Source organism: Arachis ipaensis, chromosome B3 (genome assembly GCF_059453495.1).
Source record: "Arachis ipaensis isolate K30076 ecotype BB chromosome B3, ASM5945349v1, whole genome shotgun sequence".
NCBI lineage: Eukaryota > Viridiplantae > Streptophyta > Magnoliopsida > Fabales > Fabaceae > Arachis > Arachis ipaensis.
This window is the reverse complement of record NC_142438.1, coordinates 59544053-59561922: the sequence shown is the minus strand read 5'-3', so window position 1 is coordinate 59561922 and position 17870 is coordinate 59544053. Positions and strand designations below refer to the sequence as shown.

Sequence of the window (17870 nt, the reverse complement as noted above, 5' to 3'; positions counted from 1 at the left end):
TATGCTCTTGTTTCTTGAATGCATCCACGCTTCTCCTTCTTTGAGCCACGCTTTCTTTCTTTGCTTAGATCATGCTCCTTAGGCTACGCTTTTCTTATTTTTTTTCTTTTCTTCACCTACAAGTAATCAAAACAACCAATCAAAGTATCACAAAATTCACAAAGCTTAAAATTCATTTAAAACCAATTAATTTTAGTTTAAACTTCATGATTTTGTATCAATTAAAGGGTGGTTGATTGATTCAAAGAAATCATGCAATTCCATTCCAAATTACTTACTTACAATGCAAGAAAGTGCATAAAACCTATTAAAAACAAAGGAAAAAGACTAGTAAAACTAGGCTAAGATGACTTGTCATCATGGGGTAACTGTGAGGCAGATTACCATCTATCTGGCAGCTGTCACAGTTACGCACAAACTCTCGGGAGTCTTTATAGAGAGTGGGCCAGTAGAAGCCACATTGGAGGACTTTTGTGGCTGTTCGCTCACCTCCGAAATGTCCTCCATATTGTGATCCATGACAATGCCATAGGATCTTCTGTGCTTCTTCTCTAGGCATACACCTATGGATTATTCCATCTGTACATCTCTTAAAGAGATATGGTTCATCCCACAGGTAGTACTTTGCATCAGTAATTAATTTTTTCTTTTGTTGCTTGCTGTACTCCTTTGGTATGAATCTTGCAGCTTTATAGTTTGCAATATCTGCAAACCATGGTGTTTCCTGGATGGCAAACAGTTGCTCATCCGGAAAGGTTTCAGAGATCTCAATAGAGGGGAAGGACGTTGATGGTGTTTTTGTGGAAAAATGAATTTCCAAACACCTAAAACTCACCGGCAAGTATACCGGGTCGCATCAAGTAGTAAAACTCACTTAGAGTGAGGTCGATCCCACAGGGATTGATGGATCAAGCAACTTTAGTGGGTGATTAGTTTAGTCAAGCTAATATTGAGTGAATTGTGTGAAATGTAGCCAACAGAAAGTAGATTGCAAGTAATTTAAAAGATGCAGAAAGTAAAATTTCAAGTAACTTAAAGAACAAGAAAGTAAAATAGCTGAAACTTAAATTGCAAGAAATGTAAATTGTATTAAATGTAAAAGGGCTAGGGTGTTGGAAGTTAAAGAGAGCAATAGATCACGCAACTGGAAATTTAAATTGCAGGAAGAATAAATTGGGAACAATGTAAGCAGAGAAGCAAAATTGCAGTGAATAAGAGCTTAGAGCAATTGCAGGAAATGTAAATTGGAAGCAATGCAACAGAAAGTAAAAATGCTTGAAAGATTAAAAACAGAAAATGACTGATGCTAAATTGCAGCAATTAAAAGGATGTTGAAGATCTCAGGGGTGGAGGAGACTAGAAAACAAGTCTAGATCTCAAGTCCTTCCTTGATCCAACAAGAGAAAAGTTGCAGAGAATTAAAAGAAAGATTGCAGAAGAAGTAAAGAGAATTTGTAGATAGAGAATGAAAACAGAATTTCTTCCACTTTCAATCCAAGATTTAAAATAGAAATAAAAATTAAAGAGAGCGTTCTCTAATCCTACTACTCCTTAGTGGAGCTAGCCTCCTCAGTGAAATGAAACTAATGCCTTTATATAGGCTTTTACAAAATAAAAATGAAAAATGAAAACAATATTTACAAAAATGAAATTCCTAATCTAACTTCTCTGTGTGCCTTTGAGTCATGTGGGCTTTGTTTGCTTTAGAGTGGAATTGGGTTGAAGATGGATCCGGATGGTTGCTCTTGACTTGGGAAGAAATCCGTTTGCAATTTGGAATGTTGGTGCTTCACGTTTGAGTCAACGTTTGAGGCAAACGTTGACTCAAACATCTTCGTGAAGGATTTATGCAGAACGGCCATTTTGCTGTCATTGGCGTTTGAGTCCAAGTTTGAGGCCCAACTTGGACGCAAACGTTGACACTTGTTGCACATCAAGTCTTGGGATGCTACTTTGTCCGCTTGTCAACGTTGCCAATTTATGCCCACTATAGAATAACCTCAATTGGACATCTACAACTCAAGTTATGCTCCTTTGAAGAGGACAGGGTCGCTGGCTTTGGTGTGCAACGTTTGAGGCGACGTTTGCCTCAAACGTGGTCGAAAATGCCAGATTCTAGAGGCTCAAACGCATTGTCCACCCCATACTATTATATATTGTTAGAAAGCCCTGAATGTCTACTTTCCAATGCCATTGGGAGTGCATAGTTTGGAGCTTCATAGCTCGAGTTATACTCCATCGAAGGTGCAGAGGTCAGTTGGCCTCACTGCAGGTTGACACCATGTTCGTTTATGCACATTTTGGGGCAGTTTTCTCCCTCAATTTTAGTGTCCACCATGCAATGCCATATATGCTTGGAAAGCTCTCGATTCCTACTTTCCATTGCTTTTTGAATTACCTCATTTGAAGCTCTGTAGCTCAAGTTATTCCTGTTGGAAGTATACCCCTTCAGGCTGTGAGGAGCAACGTTTGAACTCGAGTTTGAGGCAAACGTTGGCGCAAACTTGGCATGCATCCAGGGTGAAATTGTGCTCTTCCTCACGTTTGAGTCCAAGTTTGAGGCAAACTTGAGCTCAAACATGAGTTCCTTTCTTTGCTTTTTGCCATTCCCTTTTTCCTCAACCTTCTTCCAAACCTCTTTCCACCTATCATCAATCAACAATTGTATCAAAGATATGCTATAATCATGAGAGTTCTTCTTCTTCTTCTTGAAATTCAAGTAATTATGGTACAAAAACTCATGAAAATGCATCAATTTATCCATGGTTGATTGAATCTAAGGAAAACATGGAATTCTACCTAAATGGCTTACCTATGGCTCAAGAAAGTGCATAAAACCTATTGAAAACAAAGGAAAAAGGCTAGTGAAACTAGGCTAAGATGACCTGTCATCACAACACCAAACTTAAACCTTACTTGTCCCCAAGCAAGCAGTAAAACATAAGGAAAATTACTAGAAGCAGAGAAGTGTATAAGCCTTTTATTGGAAGACATTAAATACTGGTAAACGGGGTTTTTATGCATGGTATCTTAGGGATTTTTATTCTGGGGCTAAGACATCAACATTCCTTTGGATCCTTACTTGAATTACATAAAAAATGAGACTTGTTATTGCTTGGGATTTTTTTTTTCTTGGCTGAGGCTTAATGTTATGTGGTAAGGCAGCTTTTTAGAGTAAGCTTTCAGCCAACATTCCCGCCCCAGTTAGTTCAAGATGCTAGGTGTTGAAACACCCCTATGGGCTTACTTGCTCAAGCCTTTCCTTAGCACACACACATCATAGGCATTTAGCTTATTTTTTTCATCTATGTTTGTTCTTTGGAAATTGATGCCCAGCACCTCTTTGGGTTACTAAATGCTTTGTCTCAAAGTAGCTCATGATGGTAGACTTTCGGTTGGCAATCCCGGGTTAGTTAACCCAAGTTGCCGGGTGATGAAGCACCCCTTAGAACCTAGTTATCCAAGCTTATCTTTGTACAAGAACATCACAGGCATTTATCCAAATTTGCAGCCATTGGTGCCCAGCCTTGTGTATTTCTTTTTGCTTCTTTCTTTTGCATTTTCTTTCTTTTATTTTGGACCTTTTTCATTTGTCAAGTCTCATGAAATGTAACTCAAGTTCATATCGCAAAGTCATGCCAGCATTCAACCTTATTTATAAATCACCTAATGAACCAGCACATACCACCACATAATCTTATTTTGTCTCATATCATACCAGACTTTTACTCTTTCTCTATTTCACAGTTATTTTTCTTTTATTCAAGCATGTGGAACAAAGCATAGAATTCAAGTAAGATGAAAGTGAATCAAGCACTTAGACTAGTAAGCCATAACAGCACGAAAACAAACAAACTTGCAGACAGTAAATGAATTTAGAAAGACACTAATCAACAGGGGACATTTGCACTTTCAATTAACATATTTGAACTAGAATCAGTCAGAGAACAATACAACCTCTTGGAGTCTATTTGTTTCCTCTGTGTCATCATCATTGTTGGGTTCCATGTCCTTCCTCTGTCCATGATGATGTACCTTTTCCTCCAAGAGATTGAATGACTTTCTACAAAAGATATTGAAAGTTGCTTGTTCCCCAAGCACTTGAGAGGCAGTTAGCATGCATGTATGCTTGTGATTCTGTGAACCTAAGTTGGTGTGGGAACACCAAACTTAGTTTCTTGCCTACTTTTATATGTAGCAGAATAAATACATGCATGAAACATCAAGTACTTTTATTAAGGAAATAAACTATGAACTAGAAAGCAAACTATGAACTAGAAAACAACTAAAAACTAGAAACATGACAATTGTTAAGCAGTTTCTCTGATGGTTTGGAGCTGATACTGATCATGCTGAGGGTGCAATGTGTTCTTAATGAAATTTTTGGTGAAACACCAAACTTAGCATCCATCATTCACCCCTTAATTATTTTGGTGTGCAACACCAAACTTAGCTCTTTGCAATACAGAGAAATCTACTCAACTCTTTTATTAAATTAGCTATGAAGAGAAAATTACCTCAGGTTGGGTTGCCTCCCAACAAGCGCTTCTTTATTGTCACTAGCTTGACATGTTGTTCTTCAATTTCTTCCTCTTCTTCTAGTTTGTTAAGAGGAATGACCTCAAAGGGGGGAAAGATTTAGCTAGTGCTCCTTGTCTTGGCCTTTCCTCTACAAGCTTCCTTTTGCAAATGGCTTGATTGATCTTGCTTGCTGGATTAGGGACAGAATTGGTGTTCTTGCTAGTTGCCTTCACTTCTTTGGATTCAACACTTGGTTGCTGTGTGATTATTGGAGTTTTGTATTCATCCAGAGCCTTTTGAATTGGTGGTTCCATGTACTTCTCTGCTTCACTTGAGTTTGAAATTCTTTGGTTGTCTTTCTCACTTTCTTGCTCTTCCACTTCCTCCCTTGCACTCAACATTTGACTTAATAGCTTTTTCATTGAGGAGGTTTGTTGATCTTCCCAACATTTCTTCATCTCCTCTTCATATTTTTTAATCACAGATTCAATTGTTGAGAGTTTTTGGGTCAGGGACGTTTGTGAGAGTTGTGAGTCTTCATGTTCCCTTGTCATCTCAAGTGCAGTTTCATTTTCAACCACCTCATTCTTTATTGAAAGTTCACTTGATGCAGTAGCCTCCTCATCTTGCTCTTCCACTTTATCCTTCACATCCATCAATTGGTCTTCATCCTTACTGTTTGATGGTTCTAAGTTCCCCCTTATTTGTTCTAAGGGCCCATTCATCTTCTTGAAGACTATTTCTTTCCAGGATGGAGATTTTGTGTATCTTTCCACTAGTTTTCTATGTATTTCAATGGCTTGAAGGTAATCCTCATCTGTTGGTTCAAGAGATGAAAGTTGAGAATAATTTTGGTGACATGGATGTATTGTGGTGAAGTTGTGTTGAGGGGTGTGGAATGAGTTGTGTGATTGATGGGATGACTTGTATGGATTTTGGAGGAAACTTTGTGTTGAGGCATAATCAAGTGATGAAGATCTTTCAAATGAGAAACTGGGACGTGAGGGTGGATGCTCTTTCATTCCTTGGTGATACTCCCAGCCACCATTAGAATAATGACTTGCATCATTTTGTGGTGGAGGAAAATATCCCATATGATTCTCTTGCTCATCTTGTGTCTCTGAAGCAAATCTCCATGGATTGGAGTGCTTAGAATTTGTATTTTCTTGGTGATATTCCCAGCCACCATTAGAAATTGGTGATGGTGGGTAATATCCCATAAAATTTGTTTGATTATAAAATGAGTTGAACTCCATTTGAATTTTGGAAAACACAACACGAAGGAAAATTGAAATTGCTCATATCAGAGATGAGAATTTCTTAGTGAGGCAAAAACTCAAACACCTTGGTTTCAATCTAAAACAGAAAACAAAAATAAAGAAAATGCTTGATCTAGACTTCTCACCCACTTAATCATTGTTGATCTAATCAATCCCTGGCAACGGCGCCAAAAACTTGATGGTGTTTTTGTGGAAAAAAGAATTTCCAAACACCTAAAACTCACCGGCAAGTATACCGGGTCGCATCAAGTAGTAAAACTCACTTAGAGTGAGGTCGATCCCACAGGGATTGATGGATCAAGCAACTTTAGTGGGTGATTAGTTTAGTCAAGCTAACATTGAGTGAATTGTGTGAAATGTAGCCAACAGAAAGTAGATTGCAAGGAATTTAAAAGATGCAGAAAGTAAAATTTCAAGTAACTTAAAGAACAAGAAAGTGAAATAGCTGAAACTTAAATTGCAAGAAATGTAAATTGCATTAAATGTAAAGGGGCTGGGGTGTTGGAAGTTAAAGAGAGCAATAGATCACGCAACTGGAAATTTAAATTACAGGAAGAATAAATTGGGAACAATGTAAGCAGAGAAGCAAAATTGCAGTGAATAAGAACTTAGAGCAATTGCAGGAAATGTAAATTGGAAGCAATGCAACAGAAAGTAAAAATGCTTGAAAGATTAAAAACAGAAAATGACTGATGCTAAATTGCAGCAATTAAAAGGATGTTGAAGATCTCAGGGGTGGAGGAGACTAGAAAACAAGTCTAGATCTCAAGTTCTTCCTTGATCCAACAAGAGAAAAGTTGCAGAGAATTAAAAGAAAGATTGCAGAAGAAGTAAAAAGAATTTGCAGATAGAGAATAAAAACAGAATTCCTTCCACTCTCAATCCAAGATTTAAAACAGAAATGAAAATTAAATAGAGAGTTCTCTAATCCTACTACTCCTTAGTGGAGCTAGCCTCCTCAGTGAAATGAAACTAATGCCTTTATATAGGCTTTTACAAAATGAAAATAATATTTACAAAAATGAAATTTCTAATCTAACTTCTCTGTGTGCCTTTGAGTCATGTGGGCTTTGTTTGCTTTGGAGTGGAATTGGGTTGAAGATGGATCTGGATGGTTGCTCTTGGACTTGGGAAGAAATCCGTTTGTAATTTGGAATGTTGGTGCTTCACGTTTGAGGCAAACGTTGACTCAAATGTCTTCGTGAAGGATTTATGCAGAACGGTCATTTTGCTGTCATTGGCGTTTGAGTCCAAGTTTGAGGCCCAACTTGGACGCAAACGTTGACACTTGTTGCACATCAAGTCTTGGGATGCTACTTTGTCCGCTTGTCAATGTTGCCAATTTCATGCCCACTATAGACTATTATATATGGTTGAAAAGCTCTGAATGTCCGCTTTTTAACCCATTTGGAATCACCTCAATTGGACATCTACAACTCAAGTTATGCTCCTTTGAAGAGGACAGGGTCGCTGGCTTTGGTGTGCAACGTTTGAGGCGATGTTTGCCTCAAATGTGGTCGAAAACGCTAGATTCTGGAGGCTCAAATGCATTGTCTACCCCATACTATTATATATTTTTGGAAAGCCCTGAATGTCTACTTTCCAATGCCATTGGGAGTGCATAGTTTGGAGCTTCACAGCTCGAGTTATACTCCATCGAAGGTGCAGAGGTCAGTTGGCCTCACTGCAGGTTGACACCATGTTCATTTATGCACATTTCGGGGCAGTTTTCTCCCTCAATTTTAGTGTCCACCATACAGTGCCATAGATTCTTGGAAAGCTCTCGATTCCTACTTTCCATTGCTTTTTGAATCACCTCATTTGGAGCTCTGTAGCTCAAGTTATTCTTGTTGGAAGTATACCCCTTCAGGCTGTGAGGAGCAACGTTTGACCTCGAGTTTGAGGCAAATGTTGACGCAAACTTGGCATGCATCCAGGGTGAAATTGTGCTCTTCCTCACGTTTGAGTCCAAGTTTCAAGCAAACTTGAGCTCAAACGTGAGTTCCTTTCTTTGCTTTTTGCCATTCCCTTTTTCCTCAACCTTCTTCCAAACCTCTTTCCACCTATCATCAATCAACAATTGTATCAAAGCTATGCTATAATCATGAGAGTTCTTCTTCTTCTTGAAATTCAAGTAATTATGGTACAAAAACTCATGAAAATGCATCAATTTATCCATGGTTGATTGAATCTAAGGAAAACATGAAATTCTACCCAAATGGCTTACTTATGGCTCAAGAAAGTGCATAAAACCTATTGAAAACAAAGGAAAAAGGCTAGTGAAACTAGGCTAAGATGACCTGTCATCAGACGTCCCTTCTACTGGCTCTATCCGGGATAGATGATCAGCCACTTGGTTCTCTGTCCCTTTTCTGTCTCTTATTTTTATATCAAACTCTTGCAGAAGCAACACCCATCTTATGAGCCTGGGTTTTGAATCCTGCTTTGTAAGTAGATATTTAAGAGCAGCATGGTCAGTATACAAAATCACTTTTGATCCTACTATGTATGATCTAAACTTGTCAATAGCATAAACCACTGCAAGTAATTCTTTTTCTGTGGTTGTGTAATTTTTCTGGGCAACATTTAAAATACGGCTAGCATAATAAATGACATGTAGAAGCTTGTTATACCTCTGTCCCAGAACTGCACCAATGGCATGGTCACTGGCATCACACATTAGTTCAAATGGTAATGTCTAGCCTGGTGCAGAAATAACTAGTGCTGTGACCAGCTTAGCTTTCAGAGTTTCAAACGCCTGCAAACACTCTGTGTCAAACACAAATGGCGTGTCAGCAGCTAGCAGATTGCTCAGAGGTTTTGCAATTTTTGAAAAATCCTTTATAAACCTCCTATAGAATCCTGCATGCCCCCAGAAAGCTTCTGATTGCCTTAACATTGGCAGGTGGTGGTAATTTTTCAATTACTTCCACTTTAGCTTGATCCACCTCTATTCCCTTGTTTGAAATTTTATGCCTAAGGACAATTCCTTCAGTTACCATAAAGTGACATTTTTCCCAGTTTAAAACTAGGTTGGTCTCTTGGCATCTTTTCAGAATAAGTGCTAAATGGCAAGGCAGGAGCTGAATGAGTCTCCAAAGACTGAAAAGTCATCCATGAAGACTTCCAAAAATTTCTCTACCATATCAGAGAAGATAGAGAGCATGCACCTCTGAAAGGTTGTAGGTGCATTGCACAGACCAAAAGGCATCCTTCTGTTGGCAAACACTCCAGAAGGACATGTGAATGTTGTTTACTCTTGGTCCTGAGGATCTACTGCAATTTGGTTGTAACCTGAATAGCCATAAAAAAAAAGTAGTATTCATGACCTGCTAGTCTTTCTAGCATCTGGTCTATGAATGGTAAAGGAAAGTGATCCTTCCTGGTGGCTGTATTGAGCCTTCTGTAATCAATACACATACGCCACCCTGTAACTGTTCTTGTAGGAACCAGTTCATTTCTTTCATTATGAACCACTGTCATGCCTCCCTTCTTGGGGACAACTTGGATAGGGCTCACCCAGGGGCTATCAGAAATAGGATAAATAATCCCAGCCTCCAGTAACTTGGTGACCTCTTTCTACACCACCTCTTTCATGGCTGGATTTAGCCGCCTCTGTGGTTGAACCACTGGCTTAGCATCGTCCTCCAATAGGATCTTGTGCATGTATCTTGCTGGGCTGATGCCCTTAAGATCACTTATGGACCACCCAAGAGCTGCCTTGTGTGTCCTTAGCACTTGAAGTAGTGCTTTCTCTTCTTGTGGATTTAAAGCAGAGCTTATAATCACCGGAAAAGTGTCACCTTCTCCCAGAAATGCATATTTCAGGGACGGTGGTAGTGGTTTGAGTTCGGGTTTAGGAGGTTTCTCCTCTTTCTGAGGAATTTTCAGAGGCTCTTTTATTTCCTCTGATTCCTTTAGATCAGGCTAAACATCTTTAAAGATGTCTTCTAGCTCTGATTTGAGACTCTCGTCCATGTTGATCTCCTCTACCAAAGAGTCAATAAGATCAACTTTTATGTAGTCTTTTGGTGTGTCTGGATGCTGCATGGCTTTGACAGCATTTAACTTAAACTCATCCTCATTGACTCTCAGGGTTACTTCCCCCTTTTGGACATCAATGAGAGTTCGTCCAGTTGCTAGGAAAGGTCTTCCTAGAATGAGAGTAGCACTCTTGTGCTCTTCCATTTCCAGTACTACAAAGTCAGTGGAAAAGGCGAATGGCCCAACCCTGACAATCTTGTCTTCAATCACACCTGATGGGTATTTAATGGAGCCATCAGCAAGTTGGAGACATATCCGGGTTGGTTTGACTTCTTCAGTTAAACCAAGCTTTCTGATAGTGGATGCAGGTATTAGGTTGATACTTGCCCCAAGATCACATAAAGCTGTCTTAGTGCAATTACCCTCTAATATGCATGGTATCATAAAGCTCCCGGGATCTTTAAGCTTTTCTGGGAAGCTTTTCAGAATGACTGTACTGCATTCTTCAGTGAGGAGAACTCTTTCAATTTCTCTCCAATCCTTCTTATGACTCAAGATCTCTTTCATGAACTTGGCATAAGAGTGTATTTGCTCAAGTGCCTCTGCAAACAGAATCTTATTTTCAAGAGTCCTGAGATAGTCTGCGAAGTGGGCAAATTGCTTATCCTGCTCCTCTTGGCAGAGTTTTTGAGGATAAGGCATCTTGGCTTTGTATTCCTCAACCTTAGTTGCTGCAGGTTTATTTCCTACAGAGGTAGTTGGAGAAGCCTTTTTAGACGGGTTGCTATCAGCACTTATGTGTGTCTGATCCCTCACTGGTGTTTGAATGCCAGGGTTGGAAGCTGGATTGGCGTTGGACGCCAACTTCTTACCTGTTTCTGGCATTTGAACGCCAGAACTGAGCTTCCATTGGGCGTTTGACGCCAGCTCCTTGCCTGTTTCTGGCGTTTGAATGCCAGAGTTATTCCTCTATGGGCTCTTACTGTCCTCAGAGGGATTTTGGATAATATTTTACTCATCCTCTGTCAGTTGTTCTTTTCTTGGCTTTCTGCTGCTCTGAAGTGAGGTATTTAATGTTTTTCCACTTCTTAATTGAACTGCCTGGGACTCTTCTGTTATCTGCTTTGATAATTGCTGTTTTGTCTAATTCAATTATGCTTCCATATTTTTATTAGCATTTTTAGTGTCTTGTAGCATCTCCTTGAATTCTGCTAGCTGTTTTGTTAGAAAACACAATTGTTGATTGAATTCAGCAACTTGTTCTGGAGGACCAAGTTCAGTAGATACTACTTCAGCTTCTTCTTTTATGGAGGACCCACTACTTATGTACAGATGCTGATTTCTAGCAACTATATCAATAAGCTCTTGAGCCTCTTCAATAGTTTTTCTCATGTGTATAGATCCACCAGCTGAGTGGTCTAGAGATACCTGAGCTTTCTCTGTAAGCCCGTAGTAGAAGATGTCTAATTGCACCTACTCTGAAAACATTTCAGAGGGGTATCTCCTTAGCATCCCTCTGTACCTCTCCTATGTGTTATAAAGGGATTCATCATCCTCTTGTTTAAAGCCTTGGATGTCTAGCCTTAGCTGTGTCATCCTTTTTGGAGGGAAATATTGATTCAGGAATTTGTCTGATAACTGTGCCCATGTTCTTATGCTTGCTGTGGGTTGGTTATTTGACCACCTCTTAGCTTGATCTTTTACAGCAAACGGAAACAGTAACAGCCTGTATACATCCTGATCTACCTCCTTGTCACGCACTGTGTCAGTAATTTGCAAGAACTGCGCCAGAAACTCAGTAGGTTCTTCCTGTGGAAGACCGGAATACTGGCAATTTTGCTGCACCATGACAATGAGCTGAGGATTTAGCTCAAAACTGCTTGCTTTGATGGGAGGTATACAGATGCTACACCCATATGCAGCAGTAATGGGGTTAGCATATGACCACAGAGTCCTTCTGGACTGTTCATTTCCACTTAGATCCATGATGGAGAAAGGGAGATGATGCAGATTGCAAATAAAATATTTTTTTGAAAATCGAAATTAAAATAAAATAAAATAAAATAAATGAAAAATTGACTATAATTTTGAAAATTAGAAGAAAAAGAAATAAAAGAAAATTGAAAACTAAATTAATTAATTAAAAATATTTAAAAAAAAATGTGGGTGAGGATTTTCGAAAAAATGAAGAGAGAGAAATTTGTTAGGAAGTTTTGAAAAAGATATGTCTTTATATTAAAGATACTTGTAATAAAATAAAATAAAATAAATAAAAAAAAAAGAAAAGATATGAAAAAGATTTGATTTTAAGATTTGAGATTAGAAAAGATAAGATAAGCTAGGTAAGAAAAGATAAGGAATTTAAATTAAAAAGTTCTGAAATTTAAATTTTAAATTTGAAAACTAAATTTTGAATTTTGAATTTTGAAATTTGAAATTTGAATTTTGAATTTTGAAATTTGAATTTTAAAATTTGAATTTTAAATTTTGGAAGTTGAAATTTGAAATTTGAAATAAGATAAGATAAGTTTTTGAAAAAGATATGATTTTTTTTTTGAAAAAGATTTGAATTTCGAAATTTTTAAAACTAAGATAAGATAAAATAGAAATTTTAAAATAAAAATCTGAAATTCTTATATAAATTTCGAAAATTACTTAAAATAAAGAGAAAAGATTTTTTTTTTTAATTCAATGAGGAAAGAGAAAAACAATAAAATGACACCAAACTTAGAATTTTTAGATCAAAACAAAGAAAACAAATAAGAAAACTTTGAATGTCAAGATGAACACCAAGAACACTTTGAAAACTCACAAGAACAACAAGAATAAAATTCAAAGACTCAAGAACATAAAAAGAAAACCAAACTTAAAAGTTTGACACAAGATTTAATCAAAGAAAAATTATTTTTGAAAAAGTTTTAAAAGGAAGATACTCAATTACCAAGAACATAAGCACAGCGCTCTAGCCAACTGAGCTATAAATTTAATGTGTTTTAAAAAAGTATTTAATGTATATAAACTTTTTTGAATACTGATCATTTGAAAACGCACAAGAAAAGCAAGAAAAGACACAAAACAAGAAAAACTAAAGATCAAACAAGAAAAATAGCAAGAACAACTTGAAGATCAAGAAAGAACTATGAACACAAATTCGAAAATTTAAAGGAAAATAAAAACATGCTATTGACACCAAACTTAAAATATGAATCTAAACTCAAACAGAAGAGTCAAATAAAAATTAAAAATTAATAAAGAAAAATAAAAAAATTTTTTGAAAGATTTTTGAAGAGAAAATAAAAGACTCTAATTTAATGACTCTAAATCAAAAAGATAAATTTTTCCAAATCTAAGCAACAAAATAAACCGTCAGTTGTCCAAACTCGAACAATCCCCGGCAACGGTGCCAAAAAAGGAATATCAATTACAATTCCTCTATGTCTCTTCCTTGTCTTTGTTGCTCCTCCCTCAGAGCTCTTTGATCTTCTCTAATCTCATGGAGAATGATAGAGTGCTCTTGGTGTTCCATCCTTAGTTGTCCCATGTTGGAACTTAATTCTCCTAGAAAAGTGTTGATTTGCTCCCAATAGTTTTGTGGAGGGAAGTGCATCCCTTGAGGCATCTCAGAGATTTCATGGTGAGGAATTTCCTCATGTCTTGTTGAGGTCCATGATCTCTTGTTTGCAGTCAAATGCTCTTCTACTGAGCTATGGACCCTTGAGATGAATCTCTCCATCTCCCATGACTCAAAGATGGAAGCAATTGCCTTCCCTTTCCTCTTTCTTGAGGTTTCTCTGGCCTTAGGTGCCATTGATGGTTATGGAAAAATAAAAAGCAATGCTTTTACCACACCAAACTTAAAAGGTTTGCTCATCCCCGAGCAAAAGAAGAAAGAAAGTAGTAGAAGAAAAAGAATATGGAGGAGATGGAGGGAGATAGTGTTGAGGGGTTTATATAGGGGTGGGGTGGGTGGTAGGTTTCGGCCATTAGGGTTCGGTTTGGGTGGGAAAAGAATTTGAATTTTGGAGGTAGGTGGGGTTTTTGGGGAAGAGTGGTTAAGGGTATTCGGGGAAGAGGTATAGAGGTGATTGGTGAAGGGTATTTGGGGAAGAGAGTTATGAAAAGGTGTGAAGAGGAGAGAAGAAGAGGTGGGGTAGGTGGAGATCCTGTGGGGTCCACAGGTCCAGTGGGGTCAAGGATTTAGCATCCCTGCTCCAATTAAGCGTGCAAAACGCCCTTAGAATGTATGTCTGGCGTTAAACGCCAGCTTGCTGCTTGTTTCTGGCGTTTAACGCCAGACAGATGCTTGTTTCTGGCGTTTAAATGCCAGAATGCTCTTCCTCCAGGGTGTGCTATTTTTCATTCTGTTTTTGATTTTCCAGCAGTTTTTGTGACTTCACATGATCATCAACCTAAAGAAAACGTAAAATAACAATAGAAAATAAATATATATAGTTAAATAACATTGGGTTGCCTCCAAACAAGCGCTTCTTTAATGTCAATAGCTTGACAGTGAGCTCTCATGGAGCCTCACAGATATTCAGAGCATTATTGGGACCTCCTAACACCAAACTTAGAGTTTGAATGTGGGGGTTCAACACCAAACTTAGAGTTTGGTTGTGCCCTCCCAACACCAAACTTAGAGTTTGACTGTGGGGGCTTTGGTTGACTTTGCAGTGAGAGAAGCTTTTCATGCTTCCTCTCCATGGTTACAGAAGGAGATCCTTGAGTTTTAAACACAAGGTTGTCCTCATTCAGTTAAAGGACTAACTCTCCTCTGTCCACATCAATCACAGCTTTTACTGTGGCTAGTAAGGGCCTTCCAAGAATGATAGATTCATCCTCATCTTTCCCAATGTCTAGGATTATGAAATCAGCAGGGATGTAAAGGCCTTCAACCTTTACTAACACGTCCTCTACTAGTCCATAAACCTATTTCATGGATTTGTCTGCCATCTCTAATGAGAATTTGGCAACCTGTACCTCAAAGATTCCTAGTTTCCCCATTACAGAGAGTGGCACTAAGTTTATGCCTGACCCCAGGTCACACAGAGCCTTCTCAAAGGTCATGGTGCCTATGTTACAGGGAATTAGGAATTTACCAGGATCCTGTTTCTTTTGAGGTAGAGTTTGCTGAACCAAGGCATTTAGTTCCTTGATGAGCAATGGAGGTTCATCCTCCCAAGTCTCATTACCAAATAATTTGGCATTCAGCTTCATGATTGCTCCTAAATATTGAGCAACTTGCTCTTCAGCAATGTCTTCATCTTCTTCAGAAGATGAATAGTCATCAGAGCTCGTGAATGGTAAAAGGAGGTTCAATAGAATCTCTATGGTCTCTAGATGAGCCTCAGATTCCTTTGGTTCCTCAAAGGAAAACTCCTTATTGGTCAGTGAACGTCCTAGGAGGTCTTCCTCACTAGGATTCACGTCCTTCTCCTCCATTCTGGGTTCGGCCACACCAAGTAAGGTTATGGCCTTGCACTCTTTTTTTGGATTCTCTTCTGTATTGCTTAGGAGAGTGCTAGGAGGAGTTTCAGTGACTCTTTTACTCAGCTGGCCCACTTGTGCCTCCAAATTTCTAATGGAGGACCTTGTTTCATTCATGAAACTTAGAGTAGCCTTAGATAGATCAGAGACTATATTTGCTAAGGTAGATGGACTCTACTCAGAATTCTCTGTCTATTGCTGAGAGGATGATGAAAAAGGCTTGCTATTGCTAAACCTGTTTCTTCCACCATTATTAAAGCCTTGTTGAGGCTTTTGTTGATCCTTCCATGAGAAATTTCGATAATTTCTCCATGAGGGATTATAGGTGTTTCCATAGGGTTCACCCATGTAATTCACCTCTTCTATTGCAGGGTTCTCAGGATCATAAGCTTCTTCTTCAGAAGATGCCTCTTTAGTACTGTTAGATGCAGCTTGCAATCCATTCAGACTCTGAGAAATCATATTGACATGCTGGGTCAAAATTTTATTTTGAGCCATTATGGCATTCAGAGCATCAATTTCAAGAACTCCCTTCCTCTGAGGCATCCCATTACTCACAGGATTCCTTTCAGAAGTGTACATGAATTGGTTATTTGCAACCATATCATTGAGTTCCTAAGCTTCTGCAGGCGTTTTCTTTAGGTGAATGGATCCTCCTGCAAAATGGTCCAATGATATTTTAGATAATTCAGATAGACCATCATAGAATATATCCAAGATGGTCCATTCTGAAAGCATGTCAGAAGGACACTTTTTGATCAGTTGCTTATATCTCTCCCAAGCTTCATAGAGGATTCACCTTCTTTCTGTTTGAAGGTTTGAACATCCACTCTAAGCTTGCTAAGCTTTTGAGGAGGAAAGAACTTGGCTAAGAAAGCCGTGACCAGCTTATCTCAAGAGTTTAGGCTATATTTAGGTTGAGAGTCCAACCATATTCTAGCTCTGTCTCTTACAGCAAATGGGAAAAGCATAAGCCTGTAGACCTCGGGATTAACCCCATTGGTCTTAACAGTATCACAGATTTGCAAGAATTCAGTTAAGAACTGAAAAGGATCTTCTAATGGAAGTCCATGAAACTTGCAATTCTATTGCATCCGAGAAACTAATTGAGGCTTTAGCTCAAAATTGTTTGCTCCAATGGCAGGGATTGAGATGCTTCTTCCATGTAAGTTGGAATTTACTGCACCAAATTTCTTCATTTATTCATTTATTCTTGTTGAAGCAGATCAAGAACCTGAAAGGACTCTGAAGAGAAAACTAAGAGAAGCTAAAATACAACAATCCAGAGATAACCTTTCAGAAATGTTTGAACAAGAAGAGGAGATGGCAGCCGAAAATAATAATAATGCAAGGAGGATGCTTAGTGACTTTACTGCACCTAATTCCAAATTACATGGAAGAAGCATCTCCATTCCTGCCATTGGAGCAAACAATTTTGAGCTTAAATCTCAATTAGTTTCTCTGATGCAGCAGAACTGCAAGTTTCATGGACTTTCATCTGAAGATCCTTTTCAGTTCTTAACTGAATTCTTGCAGATATGTGATACTGTTAAGACTAATGGAGTAGATCCTGAAGTCTACAGGCTCATGCTTTTCCCTTTTGCTGTAAGAGACAGAGCTAGAATATGGTTGGACTCTCAACCTAAAGATAGCCTGAACTCTTGGGATAAGCTGGTCAAGGCTTTCTTAGCCAAGTTCTTTCCTCCTCAAAAGCTGAGTAAGCTTAGAGTGGATGTTCAGACCTTCAGACAGAAAGAAGGTGAATCCCTCTATGAAGCTTGGGAGAGATACAAAGGACTGACCAAAAAGTGTCCTTCTGACATGCTTTCAGAATGGACCATCTTGGATATATTCTATGATGGTCTGTCTGAATTAGCTAAGATGTCATTGGATACCTCTGCAGGTGGATCCATTCACCTAAAGAAAACGCCTGCAGAAGCTCAAGAACTCATTGACATGGTTGCTAATAACCAGTTCATGTACACTTCTGAGAGGAATCCTGTGAGTAATGGGACGTCTATGAAGAAGGGAGTTCTTGAAATTGATACTTTGAATGCCATATTGGCTCAAAATAAAATATTGACTCAGCAAGTCAATATGATTTCTCAGAGTCTAAATGGAATACAAGCTGCATCCAACAGTACTCAAGAGGCATCTTCTGAAGAAGAAGCTTATGATCCTGAGAACCTTGCAATAGCAGAGGTAAATTACTTAGGTGAACCTTATGGAAACACCTATAATCCATCATGGAGAAATCATCCAAATCTCTCATGGAAGGATCAACAAAAGCCTCAACAAAGCTTTAATAATGGTGGAAGATACAAGTTTAGCAATAGCAAGCCTTTTCCACCATCCACTCAGCAACAGACAGAGAACTCTGAACAAAACACCTCTAATTTAACAAACTTAGTCTCTGATCTATCTAAGGCCACTGTAAGTTTCATGAATAAAACAAGGTCCTCCATTAGAAATTTGGAAGCACAAGTGGGCCAGCTGAGTAAAAGGATCACTGAAATCCCTCCTAGTACTCTCCCAAGCAATACAGAAGAAAATCCAAAAGGAGAGTGCAAGGCCGTTGAATTGATCACCATGGCCGAA

The 17870-nt window shown here is 38.4% G+C and overlaps 1 non-coding gene across 1 annotated transcript; it reads right to left on the bottom strand.

Moving 5' to 3' along the window:
• Window positions 1–16991: 16991 nt before the first annotated feature.
• Window positions 16992–17099, bottom strand: LOC148570786 (small nucleolar RNA R71). Its single transcript, XR_015880398.1, has one exon. It is a non-coding gene; the product is annotated as a small nucleolar RNA R71 (small nucleolar RNA).
• Window positions 17100–17870: the final 771 nt, after the last annotated feature.